Source organism: Delphinapterus leucas, chromosome 1, assembly GCF_059928025.1.
Source record: "Delphinapterus leucas isolate spDelLeu-1000000601 "Yukka" chromosome 1, BTC_Dleu_Yukka2, whole genome shotgun sequence".
Lineage (NCBI taxonomy): Eukaryota > Metazoa > Chordata > Mammalia > Artiodactyla > Monodontidae > Delphinapterus > Delphinapterus leucas.
Window position 1 is genome coordinate 106,755,521 of NC_143129.1, and position 23,140 is coordinate 106,778,660.

At 39.1% G+C, this 23,140-nt stretch overlaps 1 pseudogene; it reads right to left on the bottom strand.

Annotated features, from left to right (window-relative positions):
* Positions 1-1,777: 1,777 nt before the first annotated feature.
* LOC149750704 (phosphorylase b kinase regulatory subunit beta pseudogene) lies at positions 1,778-12,197 on the bottom strand (annotated as a pseudogene).
* Between the last annotated feature and the right edge of the window lie 10,943 nt (positions 12,198-23,140).

Here is a 23,140-nt window from a genome sequence, read left to right on the forward strand (position 1 = left end):
CCGGGGCCAGGATAAGTTTGAGTGTCGAAGACGACACACTAAAGAAGTACTTCTCAAAATATGCCCTCAAATACCCTCCACTGGCCTCCAGACGCCATTTGTAACACTGATTATTAACACCGCCCACAAATGTCCCAGCTGGAGAGGACAGGTCTTTAAGCCCAATCGCTTTCAAAGTGTGTGTGGTGGGGGTCTTGGTGGGATGGGGGGCAGAGCAGGCAGGGCTCCAGGCTGACTTCCCTGATTCAACCCAAGAGAGTCTGCTTTTACCTACTGTGTATATTAGAATTCTTCAGAAGACGTAATTTGAAAAAAGAAAACCACAGGTTGAAAACCAGACAGCCTCTTCCTTTTACAGAGAGGAAAATGAAACCCACGGAGGTGAAATAACTTGTCTACAGACACACGTCTGTAGCAGAGGCTGAGCTAATCTATGACACTTAGTTCAAGTCCACATGTTCTCTACACTGTGGTTTCCTAAACAAGTATTTGTCTACTTTTTGCTGTGCTTTACAGAGTTAGCATCACAAACCTTATCCCCAGCACGCAGTTATCAGTTTCTTCAGTTTTATTCTGTCAGTAAATATTTATTGACCATCTTCCACATGCCAAGACTTCTTTTACTGAGATCACCTGTGCATTTTTATTGGATGCCCAGTTATAGTTTTTGATTCTTTAGTAGAGTTCTAATGGTGTCCCCAATTGGTATTCGACTGTGACTGGATGTCTTATGACCCAAGAAGTAGATAGGTATACCAGGCTTTATTTTAGTCCCAAGTAAACAGTATTATCAGAGGCATGAGTTTCCTAATTTACTGGAGGTTATAGCTAATTTACATTTTTAATCTAATTTTTAAAAATCCACTTTTTAAAATCCATGAAGCTCCTAAAGTACAGTAAGGTGCTAGTCATAATTTTTAAAGAATTCGTTTTCAGATGTACACTAATTTTTCCATACACATTGCAGTGTTCACTGGAAATAATGACGCAAAAAACTCACTGATATATGAAATAATTACAGGATAGATTGCTTTCAAAAAGTGAGAATTCAAGCCAATAAACTCAATAACCCCTCCTCCCTGTCATACTAACTCGGAACCAATAGGGTAATTCGTAAAATAAGGAAAAGCAAATCTTTGTTTAACCTAGAGGAATAAATAAATAGAGGCAAATGTTAGCTGAGGGGTTACAGCAGCCTACTGTTCCCTTTCTCAAAGATCATCCCATCTTAAAAAATCTGTCCCAGGCCTCCTAGAAGAGAGCAGTGGGCGGCCCCTTTGTCAAGTGTGTGAGTCCAGGTGGGGAACAGGAACTAACTGGGGAATGCCCTCCCGCTCAAGGGCTGCCAGAGATGAGATGCACACAGGCCTTTCCAGAAACATTATGTAAGATCCTGGAGGCAGAAAGGAAACCATTGCTCTGTCTTTCCTGTTGGGGAATCTATTCTCCACTTTATTAAACTCCTTAAAATAAGGGAACAGGGAATCAGTCTTCCTCAACTGCCCCTTTATACTTCACCACCTAAGCCAAATCGATCTCTCATTTTCTTTCTCTACTCCTTCCATTTGCAGATCACTTTAAAAATCAGAAACTCTGGGGCTTCCCTGGTGGCACAGTGGTTGAGAGTCCGCCTGCCGATGCAGGGGGGTCCAGGAAGATCCCACATGCCGCGGAGCGGCTGGGCCCATGAGCCATGGCCGCTGAGCCTGCGCGTCCGGAGCCTGTGCTCCGCAAGAAGAGAGGCCACAGCGGTGAGAGGCCCGCGTACCGCAAAAAAAAAAAAAATCAGAAACTCTGTATACACCAACATACACAAAACCCAGTTAGTGGAGGTGGGTTGCAAGCAACAGAAAAGGGGAAAGAAAGGAGAAAATCCAAGATTATAGCTCAAAAAGATTTCAAGGCTCACCTGTTACAACCCCATTTCTTTCCAGGTGAAAAATCCAAGTCAAGTGACTTGTCTAAGATTATGCCACGTGACTGTTCCCATATAGTGGTATTACTGGGTATAGGACAAACAAAAAAGTTTTAAGGGTCAAACAAAAGCCTAACTGGCTCTACAGGCACCTATTTATACCAGCCTCCTTCATGTTGTAAAGTACGCTAGTGGGTGTACACACTGAATCCAGACAGAGCAAACATTTGGTTATCGCTTCTCCCCTTTGACCTCTCACTTCTCATTTGCACAAGTAAATCCAGAGTTAATGTCTTCTGAGATAATCGTGTTTATGGTATTTTGGTCTAGTGTCCTAAAACGTCTCCCTTCATAGCAATTGCTTTCATTCACTCAACAAAAGTTACTGGAAGCTCACTGTGCACCAGCCCTAGATAGTACGAAGAAAGAGCATTCTTTTGCTCTCTTGCTTATCTGCTCACCACTTTGTCACTGTGCAGTCATGATGCAGGAACCATATTTCTTCCCCAAATCCAATAAATTTGTCTATCAGCTTTTTCATACAAAGAGGTTTAAAATGGTTTAAATATCCCTTTAAGCCCATCCTCTCTGGTAAATTAACAATACTGGTTTAGTTACCCCTCTACGTTCCTCTGTGTTTGGGTGTTCTAGCTTCTTTCTTTCTGTGAATTCCTCTGACTGCCCTCTGGGCTGGCCCTGTTTGAATGGCATGACATTGAGTTCCAAATTAATGGAATTCCACATAGCACATGAAGGCTCACTGGGAACATTTAACAAAATGAAGTGTCTTGATGAGCTCTTCAGATTCCTCAAGAGTCCAATGACTGAAGAGGTTCTGGAATGGAGAACTGAATGTGGCTTAGAAACACAAGGTAGATGCTAATATGACTATGAAAATTAGCATAGGCCCACATACCTAGGACTGAAAGAGATTAAGTTGGGCCTAAAACATAGCTGGTCACTTTATGAGAAAGCAAACTGTTGAATAAAAAATGGAAAATGTGAACAAGCTTTAAAAGGTAATATTTCCAGTGGCTAAGATATGGCTCATCTAAATAGTCAATAAGTATTAGCTGTTATTACTATTTCTCTTCTGAACATTTCAACTTACTGCCTATCAGTGTGATTAAAAATATTATACAATGCCTCTAATAAGTCTGTAAAAATTTGCTTTAATTACCATGTTAGATATAATTTTACTTTTAGAAATAATAATGCATTTTATGTTAAAAAAAATTTTTTTAAATCTATTCTTGCCTCCCCTGCTTCTCAGATCTTATATTAAATTTAGTTAGGATAGGGTCAGAAACCAAAGCAAACAGTCTGTTAGCTAGCTGCATTCTACTGACACTAGGAAAGTCCTACTATTATGAGAAGTCAACTACAAGTCAATCAGCCTAAAGATTGCATGAAACAATCTATCTTTTTGAAAATCATCAGAATGCTCTGGAATATCTGACAAGTATTTCTCTAAGAAATATAAATCAGTAGATTTAATCACACATTCAATGAACATTAATTTTGCACAAAATATCATGCATGTTGCTCTGAGAGAAGTTAGGAAGTACCATGAGGGTGCCTGTCCTCATGGAGCTTGCTGTCATAAAGAGTTCACTTCTTCAGAAGGTCTTGATTACACACTTCTTCCAGACTATTCTGAATAAAGATGAGGAGAGCCAATTTTTTTTTTTCCTAAACTGTAAGAAACCTTTGGTTCAATCACTGTCGTATACCGTAGCTTAAAGAATATATTTTCCTTCATGCATTTTGATATTTGAGAACAATGAATTCAAAAATTATTGGGGGGGCTTCCCTGGTGGCGCAGTGGTTGAGAGTCCGCCTGCCGATGCAGGGGACATGGGTTCATGCCCCGGTCCGGGAAGATCCCACATGCCGCGGAACAGCTGGGCCTGTGAGCCATGGCTGCTGAGCCTGCGCATCCGGAGCATGTGCTCCGCAACGGGAGAGGCCACAACAGTGAGAGAGAGGCCCGCGTACCGCAAAAAAAAAAATTATTGGGTAAAGTAGGTCTGTAACTGACCACCTAGGGAAACTATGCAAAATCCCTTCAAAATTCCCATCAGGAGTAGAAGAGAAGTGGATTCAGATACAGCACTCTGAAACCTTCCCAAGCTTTCTCCACTGGAATTCTAATTAGTAAGACCCCTTTAAGCAATTTTAAAGTTGCTTAATTTAAATATAGGAAATGTTTCCTTGGGCTCTATAATAACTTTGGCAGAGCTGATCCTATTTCCTGAGATTAAACAGAAGAAAATTCTTTCCTCAGGAAATTGAACCACACACAATAAGATCATTCATTAGCATGTTCATATAAATTCAAAATATGCCACAGGAAGAGTGTCTTCTTCATAAAAAGTAACACCCTAGAAATGCTAAGGAGGGCCATGACTGGTTTTTAGTCTTGAGTTTTGGCCTTTGTGTGTTACAAGTTCTCCAGGAAGAATTACTGAGGTGATAACTCATTTTGACAGTGAAACCAACTGCAGGATAACTAAAAAAAATGAAATCCTTTTTCCTAAATAAAAAATATCTTTCAGTATTATTTGCTTCGTCAAAGTTTTGCTTCTATTCATGAAATAAAGCTGTACCTTCTGTAACCTCATTTACTCCACTTTGTACCACTTAAGACTTAGCAAAAGGAAAACCTCAGAAACTTTGTACCAAAACCTGCTACTCAAAAGTCCGACTGGTAAGGGGACTGGGGAGGCTATGCTTCTAAAACTTTTTTATTGTCCAAGAGCACAAAGAGGAACACTCTTCAGTTTCTTGCCACCCTTCTGTAAATTTACATCACCTCACTAAATTTGAGAGCTAACTAGAGTTCTGACAGTGTTGTTGAGACTTGTGTGTCAGACTTAGAAATGTTATTGTGGAGGCTTACTTGGATGGTGAGATTTGAGAAGCCTATTTCCCTGCTAAACACATGTATTATAGAGTGATGGATAACAGAGATTCAAAGGATTGCAGTGAGAGATCAAGGAGTTCACCTGTAACATCTATTGCATTGACAGCCGACTTTATTGAAGTTTCACCATATTAACTGCCTCTCTGGACTGGCTTAGCCGGCTAGGTGATTATCAATTTATCGCCAGTCAAAACACAGATTGAAAAAAAAAAAAAAAAACACAGATTGCTTCAGGTACAGTGTCTGTGGCATAATCATGTACCTTGAATCCGATCAAACTGGAATGATCCTACTAGGACGATTCTTGTAAGAGCAAGGACGAAACATCAGTTAGGAACTTCTCTGATGAAATTGTATGTAATTTGTGGTTTGATAGAACATTTTTCCTAGTTCCTAGATCAAGAATGCACCACTCCAAAAGGAAATGAAGTCAAAGCCTGAGAGGTAGAATGGGGAGAATATTAGAGGCTATTCACTCCCTCTTCCTGAGCTTTGCTGACTCTAACCACCCCTGAAGTCCACTCCAGAGACAGCAAGTAAAAAACTGACCAGTTCTTGAAATAGACTTGCACCTTGAAACTTCACCTAGCACTGTGGGAACTGACTGAATTACACGTAGGAAATGATCTGAGCTAACCATAGACCAACACTGAGATGCTTACATTACCTCTTTGACTCTGTTTTCAATATAGCAAGAGCTTTTAATTCTACCCTATTTCCTGATCCTACCCTCTAACAAGGTCTAATCTTTCTCTACATATTGAGTTCTACCAGTAGCCACTCCAATTAATATTTGTTAAATGCAGTAACAGAAGGAGATGATTTTAGCCTTAGGTAAAAATTAATACCTACACTAGCAAACACTTAATGGACACTTACTATGTGTTGGGTACTAGTTTAAGTACTTTTTATATATTAACTCATTTAATCTTCTTAACTATGCTGTGAGGAAAGTACTATTATTTTCCCTGTGCTATCAATGAGAAAACTGATGAACAGAAATATTATAAAACTTACCCAAGATTATCCAGCCTGCAAGTTGAACCCAGGCAGATGACTCTAGAACCTTAAAAATTCTGAAACCCAGACTTTTCAGTCATATACTGATTGGACTGAGTTGTTCTGTTCCTATTCTAGCTGCCTACCATTTTATAAAATGTATTTTCCTCTAGAGAAAAATAGCGTCATCCAGAGCCTCTACAATTTTTCATGCAAAATGTCTGGCATTCAATAAAAAAATTACCAGATATACCAAGAAATCAGATCAAAAAAAAAAGAAAGAAAGAAAGTAAAAATAGGCCATAGATGATCCAGAAACATGGATTAATATGTTTTTTAAAAATAGATGAAAAGATACCCTTACCAGAGAAATAGAATCCATAAGAAGAGAATCAAGTGGAAATTCTAAAACTGAAAAATACAGTAATTAAAACTAAGGACTCAACAGATGAGGTTACTAGCAGATTAAACACAAATAAGAACAGGATTAGTACTGTAAGACACTAAATACTAGTATTCTCTGTTGGCAGAGAACATTCAGACCAAAGGACCAAAAAAAAAAAAAAAAAAATGGAAATATAGAAAAAAGTGAAAGAGACACATGGGAGACAGCAAAGTTCTAAGTGTAACTGGAGCTCCAAAAGTACAGAAATAGATTAGAGGAGAAATGGAGGCAAAAGCATTGTTCGAATAGGTAATGTCTGAGAAATTTCCAAAACAGATGAACAATATCAAATCCCAAGAAGGATACAGACATTACTAGTCTCATCATAGTAAAACTGCCAAATGACAAAGACAAAGAATAAGCCATAAGAACAGCCAGACAAAAAAGCATAGTACCTTCAAAGAAACTACAACGATGATAACTACGTTCTCAACAGAAACCACAGGAGCCAGAAGAAAACAGAATGATATCGTGAAGTGCTGGAAGAAATTATTGATGACTTAGAAGTCTATACACAATGAAAATATCCTTCAAACATAAAGGCATCAAAAAAAGTTTGTTGTCAGCAGATCCCTATTAAAAGAAATGCTGAAGGAGTTTAGACAAGAGGAAAATGATCTCAGATGGAAAGACAGAAATGCAGGAAAGAATGAAGAGCAACAGGAGTCAAATATATAAATGACAATAATAACATGTGGTGAAGTTTACATACATATAAAATTAAAATAAATGTATGACAGCAGTAAATCAAACAGCAGAAAGGGATAAATGGATTTAGTGTGTTCTTAAATCCTAGCATTGTCTGGGAAGTGGTAAAACTATAATTTACATTAGACTTTATTAGGTTAAGGCTGTTGTTATATCCAGTAAATATAATTCCAAATATATCAGTAATTATATTAAATGTACATGGACTAAATACTTCGATTGAAAGACAAAGTTTGTCCAACTAGATGAAAAAATAAAAATTTAATTATATGTCGCCTAAATAAGGACATCTTAAATATAAGGATACAGAAAGGTTGACAGTAAAAGAATGGAGATATATCATGTAAATACCACGATTAAACATAAAAAAGGACATTTAAAACTGATGCTTAAAAGTTAATCTACTAGATATGGAGATGAAAACTGGTAAAACTAAACAATAATTTAGGGATGCTTATATTAATGAAAAAGTTATTAAAAGCAAGGGCGAGTAACAAAAAATTCAGGATAGAAGTATGAGAGTAGACTAGGTAGCAACATAAATGAGGAGATTAAGGGGCTTCTGTATCTTTAAGTTGTACAGTGCTTGTTTTTCTATTATTCTTTTTTAAATTATTATTGTTGAAGCTGAGTAATAGTATGGCTTTATTATACTATTTTCTATACTTTTGTAGATGTTTGAAATTAAAAATAATTTTTAAAAAATAATTCAATTACAAAATAAATGACACAAGGAAAGATATATTGTTAAAACATGGTAACATAGACAAAAACAAAGCTTTAAAATATATAAAGCACAATGGATAAAAATGCAAGGAGAAATTGACAAATTCATAATCAGGAGAACATTTTACAATTTATCAGCAATCGAAGGTCAAGTAGGACAGAAATAGTAAAGATACCGATGATCTAATTATACAATTAGCAAGCTAAACACTTAGTCACACTCACACACATTCACATGTATTTGCACCTGACAGGCTACATATTCTTTTCAAACACTTGAACATCCCCCAAATTGGCCACATATTGTTACTCTATATGCTCAATTATTGTTTTTTGTTGACTTTTTTACAATTAGAACATATTTACGTGATACCTGTATTCAATACAATCAAAAATATGTTTAAAAAAATGAAAAGAAGCATTTATACTTTACTCAGTTGTGGCAGGCCTTTTAAACATATTATCTTGTTTCACCTCACACAAAACAATGAGGCTGGTATGAAAGCAGAAGGGAGGTTCAGCCACTGGCCTCAGGCCACTGAGATGATGAGTGGCGGTCAGGACTTGCACTCAGTTCCGCTGGATGCTAGAGCCTGGTCACGTGGCTTACTGCACTGCCTCACACAATGCCAATTCGTATTTTCAGCATGCCATGGAATAACTCCGGGTTATTGGAGATGATCCAGCCAATATGAATGACCAGTTCTTGCTGAATGACCACCTCCCTCTCATCATGGGTATTACACTTGTAATAAATGATGTTCTTAATCACTCTTGGAGACAAAGGATTAGAGATAACCTCTTCTTCATGTCCAAAGGCACCCAGAGTTACCTGTTGGCCCTGCACTAAAGCATTAGTAATGGATGGGGCCAGGCTGTCCACTAGTTTACTTAAAAGGCTTGCTGTACAGTGCACCACAAACCGACATTTTTTGCTGCCAGCTCTTCTATAGACTCTCTCAATGTGATCAGAAACAGTACCTTCCTTTGTGATAAAGTTGGGTCCTTCTCTTTTGAGCAGTATACCCAGCAGGATGGCTTGGCTAGCCAGACAACTACAGTCATTCAGTTTTTGAAGAATTTCATGGGTGGGTTTGTTTTTCCATTCAGTAATGGTAACATCTGGCTGCTGTTCTTGTTCAGGAGCATTGGAGGTGCTGCTTTGTTTGACTTTTGAATGTTTGAGAACTTCTAGTTCCTCAAAACTCTTAAATTCTGGAAGCTCTTCTGTGTCACTGATTCATAAGACGTTGTTCTACCACAGTTCCAGATATTAGTGTCTGTAGATGATCAACATGAACTTTGACTCCTCCAACCACTCCTTTCTTAAAAGCTGCCAGCATATCTAATATGGGATTGAATCGGCTACCTCTTATACTGTCTTCCTGGATGAGAACAAGGAAAAGTGGATGTCCATGCATTTTCCAGTATTGCTTAATAAACTGTAGTGCATTCTTTATGTCATCTATCAGCAGTAAAACATCTTGAGACATTTAGAAATCACCTAGGTCAAAGACGATAGGGTAACAAACCACAGTCTTTCCTAGAATGCAATAAATCTTTGACGTATGGAGGCAGCCAATGGGCCTATCTGGCCTTCCACAGAGTCCTAATTTTTCATTGACCCCCAGATGAAAATAAGCTTTCACAATCTCCTGCTGGGCCCAGATCTGAATGGGTTCTATCTGTTGAGGAGTTTGAGTCTGAATACCATATGTGTTGAGGAAAACTTGAAGGCATTGGCTTTCTGCTATAAGCACTACATAAACAACCAAATCATTTTCCAGTGAGCCCTGATTGGAAAACCTCATGCTTACATTACATTTATTCTGTAGTGGGACAAAACGCTGAACAGGATCAATGTCTTTAGGACTAATTAATTCATCAGCCAGGAGTTTTGTGATGACATAAAGGGCTTGTCCCCAAAGTAATAGTTTTCCATCACGGCCACAGTTGCTAGGAAATCCCTTCTGACTACCACGGTTTCTTTTTTCATATTCTACAAAATCAGCCAGAACATAGTAGTACTTTGGTATGACAGGATAACCTTCTGTGGTCTGATGAAGTACTGGAGTCAGAAGATCCTGATATTCTTTTACTTGCTTGGGATTGCCTCTAAAAACACCATCAATCATCATGTAAAGGAAAAATATGGGAAATTCACATTCAATGCCATCAAACAGCTTAATTTCAGCTGGTCTGCAGTAGCATCTATTAGGATCTTCCAATGATGTTCTATACCCATCTCTCAAGAAATGCTTAAATCCATATCTCCCTTTTAATTTTCTAACCACTTTATTGAGTGTCTGGCTAAACAGAACCTCATCATCCAAGGCAAATGTAGGATAACTGATGCAGGGGAGCAGGGCAACATCTGTGTTATGAGACCTTGATTCTCTGGGTAACAGTGAGCACAAAGTTTGCCAGTTGCAATTGTGAGCATCGAGATCCACAAATATAACCGACCAAGAACAGGCCTGGTTGCCAAAGAGGTTGAATCCATTAATTGCTTCTACAGCTGCTTTTGCTAAGCCAACAGAGCTCGAATGCAGCTCTGTGCTGCCATTATTATACTCGCTTCCTCTTTCCCAGACACCAAAGTCAGGCACACAGTAAACTCTTTCCACACAAAATACAAGGTTCTGAATAAAAGAGACCTCATCAGTGTTATAGATAATCTGGAGTCCTGAGGAAATCATTTCCACAAGGTAAAGGAGATAGAGTGATGCTGCATTTATCTGAAGATGACCATAAGCCTGATAGGAGAGAATCTCATACCTGTATATACATTGAAAACAGAGTGAAGACGTGTTGGGCATGGATCCTGCTTAAACTGCTGGACCTTATAGGCCTGACGCATATAGCAGTAGACAATTCCTCTCATACATTTTATAGCAAGTGCTCCAACTCACGGGTCCTTCCCTTGTCATCATCAATGCGACTGATACAAGAGCCAAAGCCCAGGGCACAGCAGGGCAGTATAGACTGTCATGGATCTTGGCCTCCTGATCATCACCACATGTTTTTGTGGGAAAGAGACCTACGGTTGGGCTTCGATACAGCAGCAGTGTTGACTTGACAATTCTGTACTAGTGACCCAATTTATCCCACAGTTTCATTATCAGGTCTTGGAAGATTAATGCTTTTAAGAGGTTCATAAACTGAGCCAGACCTTAAGAAAGCTGGTAGAGAAGAGGCAACTGCATCAGGTGAGCTGGCCATTTCAAATTGTTGACTCTAATCATAAGCATCACAGGCTAAACTATAGCAATTGGTCCGGGCTCTTCGCTCCAAGCCCTTCCAGCTCACTTCAGCCATGCACCCTGCCATTGCACTCGGGCCGACACCTTGGCCTCCCCGGGGCCGCCTGTCAGCTCCTCCCAGCCGGTTGCTATTATTCTTTAAACTGTACACATATGTGATACATTATCTCTCTTTGGAGTGTATGCTTTATGTTATAATAAAATCACTTTTTAAATAGTAAAAAAAAACCAAGCCTCTTAGATAGCCTCATCCACCAGAGGGCAGACAACAGAAGCAAGAACTACAATCCTGCAGCCTGTGGAACAAAAACCACATTCACAGAAAGATAGACAAGATGAAAAGGCAGAGGGCTATGTACCAGATGAAGGAACAAGATAAAACCCAAGAAAAACAACTAAATGAAGTGGATATAGGCAAACTTCCAGAAAAAGAATTCAGAATAATGATAGTGAAGATGATCCAGGACCTCGGAAAAAGAATGGAGGCAAAGATCAAGAAGATGCAAGAAACATTTAACAAAGACCTAGAAGAATTAAAGAACAAACAAACAGAGATGAACAATAAAATAACTGAAATGAAAACTACACTAGAAGGAATAAATAGCAGAATAACTGAGGCAGAAGAACGGATAAGTGACCTGGAAGACAGAATGGTGGAATTCACTGCTGCAGAACAGAATAAAGAAAAAAGAATGAAAAGAAATGAAGACAGCTTAGGAGACCTCTGGGACAACATTAAATGCAACAACATTCGCATTATAGGGGTCCAGAAGGAGAAGAGAGAGAGAAAGGACCAGAGAAAATATTTGAAGAGATTATAGTCGAAAACTTCCCTAACATGGGAAAGCAAATAGCCACCCAAGTCCAGGAAGTGCAGAGAGTCCCATACAGGATAAACCCAAGGAGAACCACACCGAGACACATAGTAATCAAATTGGCAAAAATTAAAGACAAAGAAAAATTATTGAAAGCAGCAAGGGAAAAACAACAAATAACATACAAGGGAACTCCCATAAGGTTAACAGCTGATTTCTCAGCAGAAACTCTACAAGCCAGAAGGGAGTGGCATGACATACTTAAAGTGATGAAAGGGAAGAACCTACAACCAAGATTACTCTACCCAGCAAGGATCTCATTAGATTCGATGGAGAAATCAAAAGCTTTACAGACAAGCAAAAGCTAAGAGAATTCAGCACCACCAAACCAACTCTACAACAAATGCTAAAGGAACTTCTCTAAGTGGGAAACACAAGAGCAGAAAAGGACTTACAAAAACAAACCCAAAACAATTAAGAAAATAGTAATAGGAACATACATATAGATAATTACCTTAAACGTGAATGGATTAAATGTTCCAACCAAAAGACACAGGCTTGCTGAATGGATACAAAAACAAGACCCATATATATGCTGTCTACAAAAGACCAACTTCAGACCTAGGGACACATACAGACTGAAAGTGAGGGGCTGGAAAAAGATATTCCATGCAAATGGAAATCAAAAGAAAGCTGGAGTAGCAATACTCATATCAGATAAAATAGACTTTAAAATAAAGAATGTTGGGCTTCCCTGGTGACGAGTAGTTGGGAGTCCACCTGCCGATTCAGGGGACACGGGTCCGTGCCCCGGTCCGGGAAGATCCCACATGCTGCGGAGCAGCTGGGCCCATGAGCCATGGCCGCTGAGTCTGTGAGTCCGGAGCCTGTGCTCCACAACGGGAGAGGCCACAACAGTGAAAGGCCCACGTACCACAATAAATAAATAAATAAATAAATAAATAAAAAATAAATAAATAAATAAATAAATAAATAATGTTACAAGAGACAAGGAAGGACACTACATAATGATCAAGGGATCAATCCAAGAAGATATAACAATTATAAATATATATGCACCCAACGTAGGAGCACCTCAATACATAAGGCAACTGCTAACAGCTATAAAAGAGGAAATCAACAGTAACACAATAATAGTGGGGGACTTTAACACCTCGCTTACAGCAATGGACAGATCATCCAAAATGAAAATAAATAAGGAAACAGAGCTTTAAATGACACAATAGACCAGAGATTTAATAGATATTTATAGGACATTCCATCCAAAAACAGCAGATTACACTTTCTTCTCAAGTGCATACGGAACATTCTCCAGGATAGATCACATCTTGGGTCACAAATCAAGCCTCAGTAAATTTAAGAAAATTGAAATCATATCAAGCATCTTTTCTGACCACGATGCTATGAGATTAGAAATGAATTACAAGGAAAAAAATGTAAAAAACACAAACACATGGAGGCTAAACAATACGCTACAAAATAACCAAGAGATCACTGAAGAAATCAAAGAGAAAATCAAAAAATACCTAGAGACAAATGACAATGAAAACACGACGATCCAAAACCTATGGGATGGGGTTTTCCTGGTGGCGCAGTGGTTGGGAGTTCCCCTGCCGAAGCAGGGGACGCGGGCTTGTGCTCCGGTCCAGGAAGATCCCACATGCCGCGGAGCGGCTGGGCCCATGAGCCATGGCCGCTGAGCCTGCGCATCCAGAGCCTGTGCTCTGCAACGGGAGAGGCCACAGCAGTGAGAGGCCCGTGTACCGCCAAAAAAAAAAAAAAAAAAAAAAACCTATGGGATGCAGCAAAAGCAGTTCTAAGAGGGAAGTTTATAGCTATACAAGCCTACCTCAAGAAATAAGAAAAGTCTCAAATAAACAATCTAAACTTACACTTAAAGGAACTAGAGAAAGAAGAACAAACAAAACCCAAAGTTAGCAGAAGGAAAGAAATCATAAAGATCAGAGCAGAAATAAATGAAATAGGAACAAAGGAAACAATAGCAAAGATCAATAAAACTAAAAGCTGGTTCTTTGAGAAGATAAACAAAATTGATAAACCATTAGCCAGACTCATCAAGAAAAAGAGAGAGAGGACTCAAATCAATGAAATTAGAAATGAAAAAGGAGAAGTTACAACAGACACCACAGAAATACAAAGCATTATATATTAATAAACTTGCCTTAATTGACATATATAAAATTCTGCCTCTAGGGGCTTCCCTGGTGGCGCAGTGGTTGAGATGCAGGGGACATGGGTTCGTGCCCCGGTCTGGGAATATCCCACATGCCGCAGAGCGGCTGGGCCCGTGAGCCATGGCCACTGAGCCTGCACGTCCAGAACCTGTGCTCCGCAATGGGAGAGGCCACAACAGTTAGAGGCCCGTGTACCGCAAAAAAAAAAAAAAAAAATTCTGCCTCTAATGTATTAAAGGGACATAAGACATTTACCAAACCTGACTATATGCTGGGCCATAAAACAAGTCCCCACGTTCCCCAAAATTTCAAAATATTGAAAGCATTAATGTATTCTCTGACCCCAGTGGAATTAAGCTAGAAATCAGTAACAAAATAACTAGAACATCCACCAAATATTTGGAAATTGGTTAAAGAAGAAATCAAAATGGAGATTAGAAAATATTTTAAACTAAATAATAATGAAAATATGATCTATCAAAACTTGTGAATACAGGTTCAGCGGTGCTTAGTGGGAAAACTCAATGACAGTGGTTACACTGAGAATGAGGGAAAATGACTGAGAAGCAGCCTAGTAGGGGCCTCTTGGGGGCTGGTAATGTTCTAGGTCTTACTGGAGAAGGTGACTACTTGAGTCTTGTCCCTCTGTGAAAAATTCACCAAGCTGTACATTTATGATTTGGGCATTTTTCTACATGCCTGTTATATTGTAAAAAAATTTTACTTAAAAAATAAACAGAAATTATTCCTGGCTCCTCTTTTTCTCACACCTCACATCTAGATCATCAGCATGTCCTGTTTGCTTTAATTCAAAATTAATACAAAATCTGGCCATTTCTCACTACCTCCCAGCTGCTAATCTTGCATAAACCAACAGCATCTCTTTCTTGATTTATTTCAGAGTTTTACGTCAGTCTTCCTGCTTCTGCCCTCGCTCCCTATAGTCTATCGTCAATTCAGTCACCACAGTGAACTGTTCAAGCTGAATCAGATCATCTTACTACTCCACAAAATTGTCCAACTGCCTTCTCATTTCATTCACAATAAAAGCCAAATAATTGTCATGACCTTCATCTCTGAATGATCTGGACTACCATCCCCTTACTTCATCTCCTACCCACCCCGACCCCACCCCTGATTCACTCTACTCCAGTCTTAACCGCCTCTTTACTCTTCACACAACACACCAGGGACATTCCTGTCCCATGACATTTGCACTTGCTGTGTCCTCTGCTTGGATGTTTCTCCCCCTAGATTCACAAAGCTCATTCACTCAGGTCTCTGCATAAAAATCACCTTTGTCCCTGACCATTATCATTGCAATTCCCTCCACCAACAACTTCCAATTCCTCTTCAGTTCAATTCACCAAACATGAATCCAGTGTCAATATGAGCAGGTACTGGTCTAGTGCCGAGGACAAATTAGTAAACAAAATAGGTATGACTCCTGCCTTCATGGGACTTACATTCTAGCAGGAGGAGACAATAAGAGATTGAATGAGGAGTGTAAGAGAAAGAGGAAGGATGACTTCCAGGGTTTTGATCCAAACAACTAGAAGAATGGAGTTGCCATCTGCTAGGATAAGAGAGACTGAACATACAGCAAGTTCAAAGAAGAAAAAAAATCAGTTCCACATTAGGCATTTTCTGCTTAATTTTCCTCCATAGCTCTTATCAACATTGACATACTATACATTGTACATATTTACTTGTTTATTATCTATGTTTACCCACTGGAATGTAACCTCCAAGAGGGCAAAGACTTGTTTATTTTCTTCACCACTATATCGCAGGTATCTAGAATCAATTTATCTGTTCCATAAGCATTTATGGAGTGCCTTCTAGATGACTGGAACTGTGCTAGGCTAGACCCTATATGTTTTCTACCTGTAAGGAGCTTAGAGTATAATGGGATATACAGACAAATAAACAGTCTGCATACAATAACTCTAGGAATCCAGGACACCATGGGAGTGTGCAGGAGGGGCATCACACATAGACCCTGAAGGGGAATTCGAGAAGCTTCCTGAAAGAAGTGGTATTGTAATATTGTAACCAAGAGTCAAGTTATCTACTTGAAAAGGAGAAGAGCATTTCAGGAAGGTGGAACAGCATGACCCAAGCTTGGAGGCCAGAGGGACCATGCACTACCCAGGAAGTTGCAAATTCACCTGGTATCTTAGCTGTACCCTAGAGAACATATCTGTGTCAGATGGGAATTGAAGGAGTTATGTCACCAAAAAACACCCTTGGCTGAACAATTACTCTACCAGAGATCCCAGCCAAGGCCAGCAAACACAGGCACCTGCAGCCAGCAGCAAGAGCAGCGATGGCCACCATCCTCCCCACCCACCAGACAGCTGCGGTGGCAGCAACAGCAGAGGGTTCTGAGATTCACTACCCACCAATAGCACTTCGTCAGGCTTGACCATCAAGACCAAGGGCAAAATGGAGGTCAGTTCCTCTACAGTTCATCCTTGAAGGTAGTGTCAGTGTTCCCAGTTCGCCTGCAGGCAGAAACAGGAAGACGGGACAAAGACTAATTTCATAAAAACAGGTAAACACTCCTGAGGAGTTTGAGCAGGGAAGAAACTGCATAGAAAAGACTGGAATTTCTGTCCACAGAATGGGAGGTTGGTGCCATTTGTAACTTTGTTTGAACCCACAGAAGACAGGGAGAGTCTGGTGACATTCAGTTGCTACAAGAGCATGCATTCTCAACAGGGGTGATCTTACCCCCAGGGAGGTGCAATTGGTTCTTGGGGTGAAAATATCTTAGCTATTATAATGGTTTGTTGCCCTCCAAAGGCTGCAATACATAAACAGATGTACAGTCTATCTATGGTACTAAAAGTACACCAGAGGATGGGGAGTGGGCACGGGGCACAGCCGGGAGAGTTTTAAAAGTGTCTAAAAAGGCTACTTAGGGGGCTTCCCTAGTGGCGCAGTGGTTGAGAGTCCGCCTGCCGATGCAGGGCACACGGGTTCGTGCCCTGGTCTGGGAAGATCCCACATGCCGAGGAGCGGCTGGACCCGTGAGCCATGGCCGCTGAGCCTGCGCGTCTGCAGCCTGTGCTCCGCAACGGGAGAGGCCACAACAGTGAGAGGCCCGCGTATCGCAAAAAAAAAAAAAAAAAAGCCTACTTAGGAAGGTTGGAATTTTTTTTTTTTTTTTAAGGATAAGCACTTAACTAGAACGAAGCTCTACTTGAGAGATGGAGACCAGGAAGGTTTAAAAGATGTGTTCTTCTGGAATAAGAAAGAGTAGGGGTCAGGGATAGAAAGGAGCAAAAAGGAAAGCATTCTGGGTTGGTGGAAACAGCATATGCACAGGTTTCGAGGAAAAGGAAAAGGTGAGCAACACAAAATGCAATAGAGTGGCCGAGTAAGATAAGGTCTGGACAGGCTTTATTGGATTTAGCAATTAGGAGGTCACTGATCATTTAACCTCTTTGCACTTCAGTTTCAATACTTGTTAAATTAAATTGAAAAATAATCTCCAAGGCAACTTACAGCTCTAAAGACTCTCTCACCTGGGCTGGGTCTCTTTACACACAGAGACACACATAAAACATATCCATACACTTCTACAGACTCCCAACACACATGTTAATCTATTTCTATAATCTAATTTTCCTATCTCTCTGCAGCTATATTTGCCTTTGGAGATTAACAGTTCTCTTTGTTTAATTATAACAATCCTTTTAAAAATCAGCTACAAGAGTGTACAGTTCCCTGATAAGCTGAGCTGCTGGACAATAAACTGGTCAATATCAGTTCCTATAAACATTCCTAATGCCTTGTAAATACCTTTTATAATGCAATAAACTCTTTAGAATGTGGATACTAGATTTTATTTCATGTGAAAAAAAAAAAGATTTTAAAACCCAGATTCATTCAAATGGGGCAAAAAACTATCTCCTTTTGAACTATCATTCGTTCATTAGACAGTTACTAAGTGCCTACTGTGTGTCAAAAAGTACCATATGTGCTTGGGAAATTATCAGTGAACAAGACAAACAGTTCACAGCTTCCAGGAGTCTAGGGTAGAAAAGCAGGGGAGTAACTGAGAAGTTGATAATGTTAGCACACCTCAGTCACTGCTAGCATCTGGCCATGTGGGTAACATGTTTGAACCTTAGACCTATTCCTGACAACAGAGTCTGAGGATAGAAGGATGGACTTACCAGGGGGAAAGATGGCAGCACAGACACAGTCACTCAAAAAAGGGGGTTTTCTTAACGGTTTGGGGGCCATAGACCCCTTCTCAGAATCATGTCTAAAATAAGATTATAAATGAAACCAATTATATTAAAATACAGTTATCAATTTTTAAATTTGTGATATAGTAATATATGTGTGCTTCTTTACTAACACAGTAAATAACCAGATGGATTGGCTGTCATAATAACGACTGGTAACTTTGAAGCAGTGGGGAGCATAAATGACATGTTGAGGTACTTACAACCTTATAATGTGTTATGAAAATACCTGTGGTTTCTATTGATGACAAAGTCACAGCTACTATTAATAACACTGTGGTCTGTTGCCTATGTTTATAATTGAACAGAATGTTAAATTTCAGTAGAGGTTAATGAAAGTACAGAATTTTTTTACTATCTAAATTCACAGACTCCCCTGAATTCCATCCAGAGACCCCTTGCAGACTGCAGCCCCCTGTTCTGGAACATAAAGCTAAATCAGGATTTCTGCTTTCAATCACATGGCTCCGTAGTCACTTCTAGAGCTTCAGCTCCATCATTGGGATTTCTCAAAGAAGTAGCTAGTCCATTATTTGGAGCACACTGCCATCCCATGGCTCCTCCTGAAGAGTTTAGCATTAATAACATCCACAACAAAGCAGCCTTTTAGGGCATTACACCAAACCTGCAAATTAATGCACTGGCTCATCACAATTCATTAATCAAACTCAGACTGGATTTAACAACAGATTATTAAAGATCAAAATTATACCCACAGAAAAAAAAAAAGGCAGCTCCCAGAGGGTCAAATGTAATGTGAATGGTTTTGCATAAAACCATACACTTGCTATTAAATTAAAAACAGGAAAAATTATGTCCACTGCTTATCTTCAGTCTTTTTTTTTTTTTTTTAAGGAATGTTACGCTAATTTATTTCTTTGCTGTTCCTGGTTACACGGTAAAAGACTAAAAGGTTAAAATGCAATGGTTCTTTTGATGTTTGGTTGAGCAACTTACACTAACATCTACTGACTGAGGTAAAGAAATTAATGAAATTACTCCCATAACTCATTACTAATGGAACACTGTCAATGCTTTCAACTGACAGTTCACACAAATCCGCCTCAGTCACCGAGACACCTCATGGTGACTGACAGTAGGGCTCACTTCTGATAATGCTCCACAAAGCAGAACTCAGCTGCCTTGTCCTACAATTTCCTGATCCCTCACCTCTGTGATCTTGCTTTTCATGAGCAGGTCCGTTCTGTGAACAAAAGCAAGAAGGGGGAAACAATGATTTGAATTTTTCTCTCTCTTCAGGGAATTTAGGCAGACCTGCTGGGGATTCCCAAAGACATAAACATTCAGAATGCTCTAATTTGGCAGATCACAGTGCTGCAACCAACTGTGCAATGAATTTTTTTTAAAGGTTAATATTTTAGAGCAGCAAACATAGATAAAGAGCATAACAATAAGAAGAAGGATGGGGAAAACTCATTTAAAGAACTGTATGATTTTGTGACATCTTTTCTCGTTCCCCATTAGGACTGAACCATTAGTTCTTTCTGTTTTTGCAGAAACAGAAGCAAAAATTACTAGCACGCATGCTGATTAAGGTAGGTGAGTAACATTTCTGGAAATACAAAATGTTTTATTCAATGTAGGTACCTGTTTGATATTTATAGGGTGTTTTGGTCTTAGTAGTGTCTATTTTAAACTGTAAATTCCTAAAGGGAAGGGACTATGTCTTTGTTGTATATCTGAAGATAATGAATAACTTCTCTTTGAAGTTATACCAAGATGGTGTAGAATGATGTTATGGGTGAGACAAAATATACCAAATGATCATACATGTATAATACATTATTATACGCATATATAATAAAGTCCAAAAGAGTCAACATATTCAAAACACTTTATAAATACAGGGAGTGTCTGACGCAGCGACTCAAGTGTGGATTTTGCTTGTGTTGTTGTAGTTACATCCTAAGCAGCACGTACACGTTCCAATTTTGTCGTCCCCCTCTCTCAATCCCTGGCAATCTTTTCTGCCAGCTCAAGATCACAATCCATCTTAACACAGCATTACAAACGGCCTCCATCAATCACTCAGTGATCACTTAAAATGAAATCTATTCCCTCTACCCAGGTACAGTACCTGGCACATAGTAAGTACTCCGTATTTGCTGAAATGAAAAAATGAAACTCCCTCTCCTCTTTCCAAATGAAAACATGCTATGTTAGGGCTGTTTTTCCAAAATCAATTTAACCACCACTAATCCCCACGAAGTGTTATCACAGAGATTAACTACAAATAAGTGCCTTATAAACATATTTTTGATTTTTGCAGTGAGCCTCCGATGTCACGCAGATGCTTCTTACTCTCTCACGTGGGAAAGTGGATACACCTGCAGAGAAAGCGATGTTTATTTGAAAACACAATTGTAAAACCCGTATCATAGAAACTAGGGACGTTGTAGGCCACCAAGATTAACAAAAATGGAGCAGAGCTTAACTTCTGAGTGGAAGCACTTTGGGCAGAAGAGTTCTGCTGAGATACCATACTTCTCTAAGGTGAAATAAGTGGGAAAATTGTAATAATAACTACAGTGTAGAAAGCCCGTGCTCGGGAACAGGCATCTGCTTTGTGGGTGGCATGAAACAACAATCCCCTCATGTAGACATTAGCATCACCACTTTACTGAGCAGGAAATTCAAAGCACTTCAGCAGCTCACCTGAGGTCACGCCAGGGAGTCACTGAGCCAACGCGAAAAATCATGTCTGGCTCCAAAGCCCCTGGGACATGACTATGCTCTGTGCTGCCGCTCTTCTCTCAGACCTTTTCCCTTGTGTGCCCTCCACTAGCACCACCTCAAACCTAAAAATTAATCACTGAAGAAAAGATCTGAGTCCCATACATATCCTTGTACCAATTCTCCTTAGACAGGCCACAAAATGTAAGTGGCAGAATAGCAAAGAAGTTAACAGTGTAGGCCATGGCATGGATGGCTTAGATTAGCTTCCCTGTTCTATACCTTCCTTGCACAGGCAATTTTCTTACCTTCTTTGTGCCTTGGTTTTCTTCTAAATAAAATGGAAGTGGTAATAATGCCAATATTGTGAGGTTATAGTGATAATTAAATGAGTTAATACATGCGAAGTGCTTGGTGCCTGGCACACATGAAGTGCTGAATAAAGTTGGCCGTTATTTTTAGTTCTTTTGGCCATAATGCAATGGACATTTGGACATTGCATATCCACAGTTCAGCAAGTTAGTTGACCAGCTTCCAAGCACCAAGTTTTATTGAGCATCTAATACATTGCAATCTAAACAACAAAAGAGCCTGAAAGTAGTTCTCATCCAAGACATCAGGTTGTAAATTCTTTGACATAATGGACAATTTGGCAAGTCCTCCCTAAGTCCCTGTGGTATAGCTCTGTGTTCCATATCCCACAGATGAGCAAGTTGTAGTGAAAACAGAATAAGAGGGAATAGTCTTCATAAATTTTGTCTATAAAACCACTAAAGCTTTCAAATTAATCTATTCTTTTAACATTGAGGAAATAGGGACCTCATACTTAACCTTGCAACCCAGATCGCCCAGGCAGTAATTACAATTTTGAGATTTGAACCCACAACAGATGCCTGCTATATCTATAGCTTTAACCTGCCCTTCTAATAAAAGAAGAATTCAAACATCCTCTTTCATTGCTATTATTTCTTAGATACAACTCGTTTTAACACATTGTAACTATTTGACTCTTTTAGCCAATTATATAATAATAATAAAAAATATTGACAGCATAGAAATATCTAAATTCTGAGACTAGCTTGAAACGCCACCTTCCCTATGGGCTCCAATATGATAAAACTAAGTACCCAAGTATTTTATAGTTTTTATTAGAACTGATGCAATGCTGAATTAAAAATCATGAGCCGTTCAGTGCCCACACCCATATAACCTGAAGTAGTCCTTTGAAACATGATATTCATTGAATAAATGTTGAATAAACACTTGCAGTCCCTGCCAAGGGGAAACTTTAAAATTACTACAAGCTAGAGGAACCCATGAACTCTGTAGATACTGCTGGCGATCACTCTCTTGATTCTTTCCTCTTGGTTGGAAAAAGCAAGGGGACTTAGTTTACGGAAGAAGATAATAAGGATACACAGCAATCTAACGTAAACTGAATAAAGTATACATTCATTCTTTCCTGAGAAGCCCAGCTCTTCATATCCTAAGTCACCCCCAGGTGAAAATGTCTAAGTGACACTCTGACCACAAGTCAAAAAGCCATATGACCACAGGTGAACTGGGCTTGTTGAGCCTTATCCTAAGCTATATTTCATAAAAATACTCTCTCTGGATCAATGAAATGCAAATGCTAAAATTATCTTGTAGTACCATCAAAATAAAAAGAAACTTGAGAATTAAGTTGTCATTCTTAATTAAAATGAGCTTCTTAATTTCTTTACTCTAAATAACTAAAGTAGATATTAATACTATAAACACTTAACTGACTAAAGAAAGATTCTACCCACACCCCCAGTTAGAGAACACTTAATTTATATATGAGGCAGCTTATAAGTATTTAGCAGTGTGGCTGGGGTTAGCTCTTTGGTCTACTTTTTAAATGATTAAATACTCTCCATCCAAGTGAATAGATGACTTCAGAGTTGCATTTTGCATGCTAAAACCTTCTTTAAACACATAAGCCTTGCTCAAGATTTAAGAGGGAGAAAAAATCTTAGTGACGGTACATTCATTATGTCTTTATTAAGGATGGACTTTTCCATAGGGTTATGTGCAGCTGAAAATGAGCCTCAGTTTAATAACAAAGCAAGCTTTCCTAGTACTACAAATATTATACAATTTTAATGTTTGATGTGTTCCTTAATTATAGAAAACTCTGCAAAGAATAA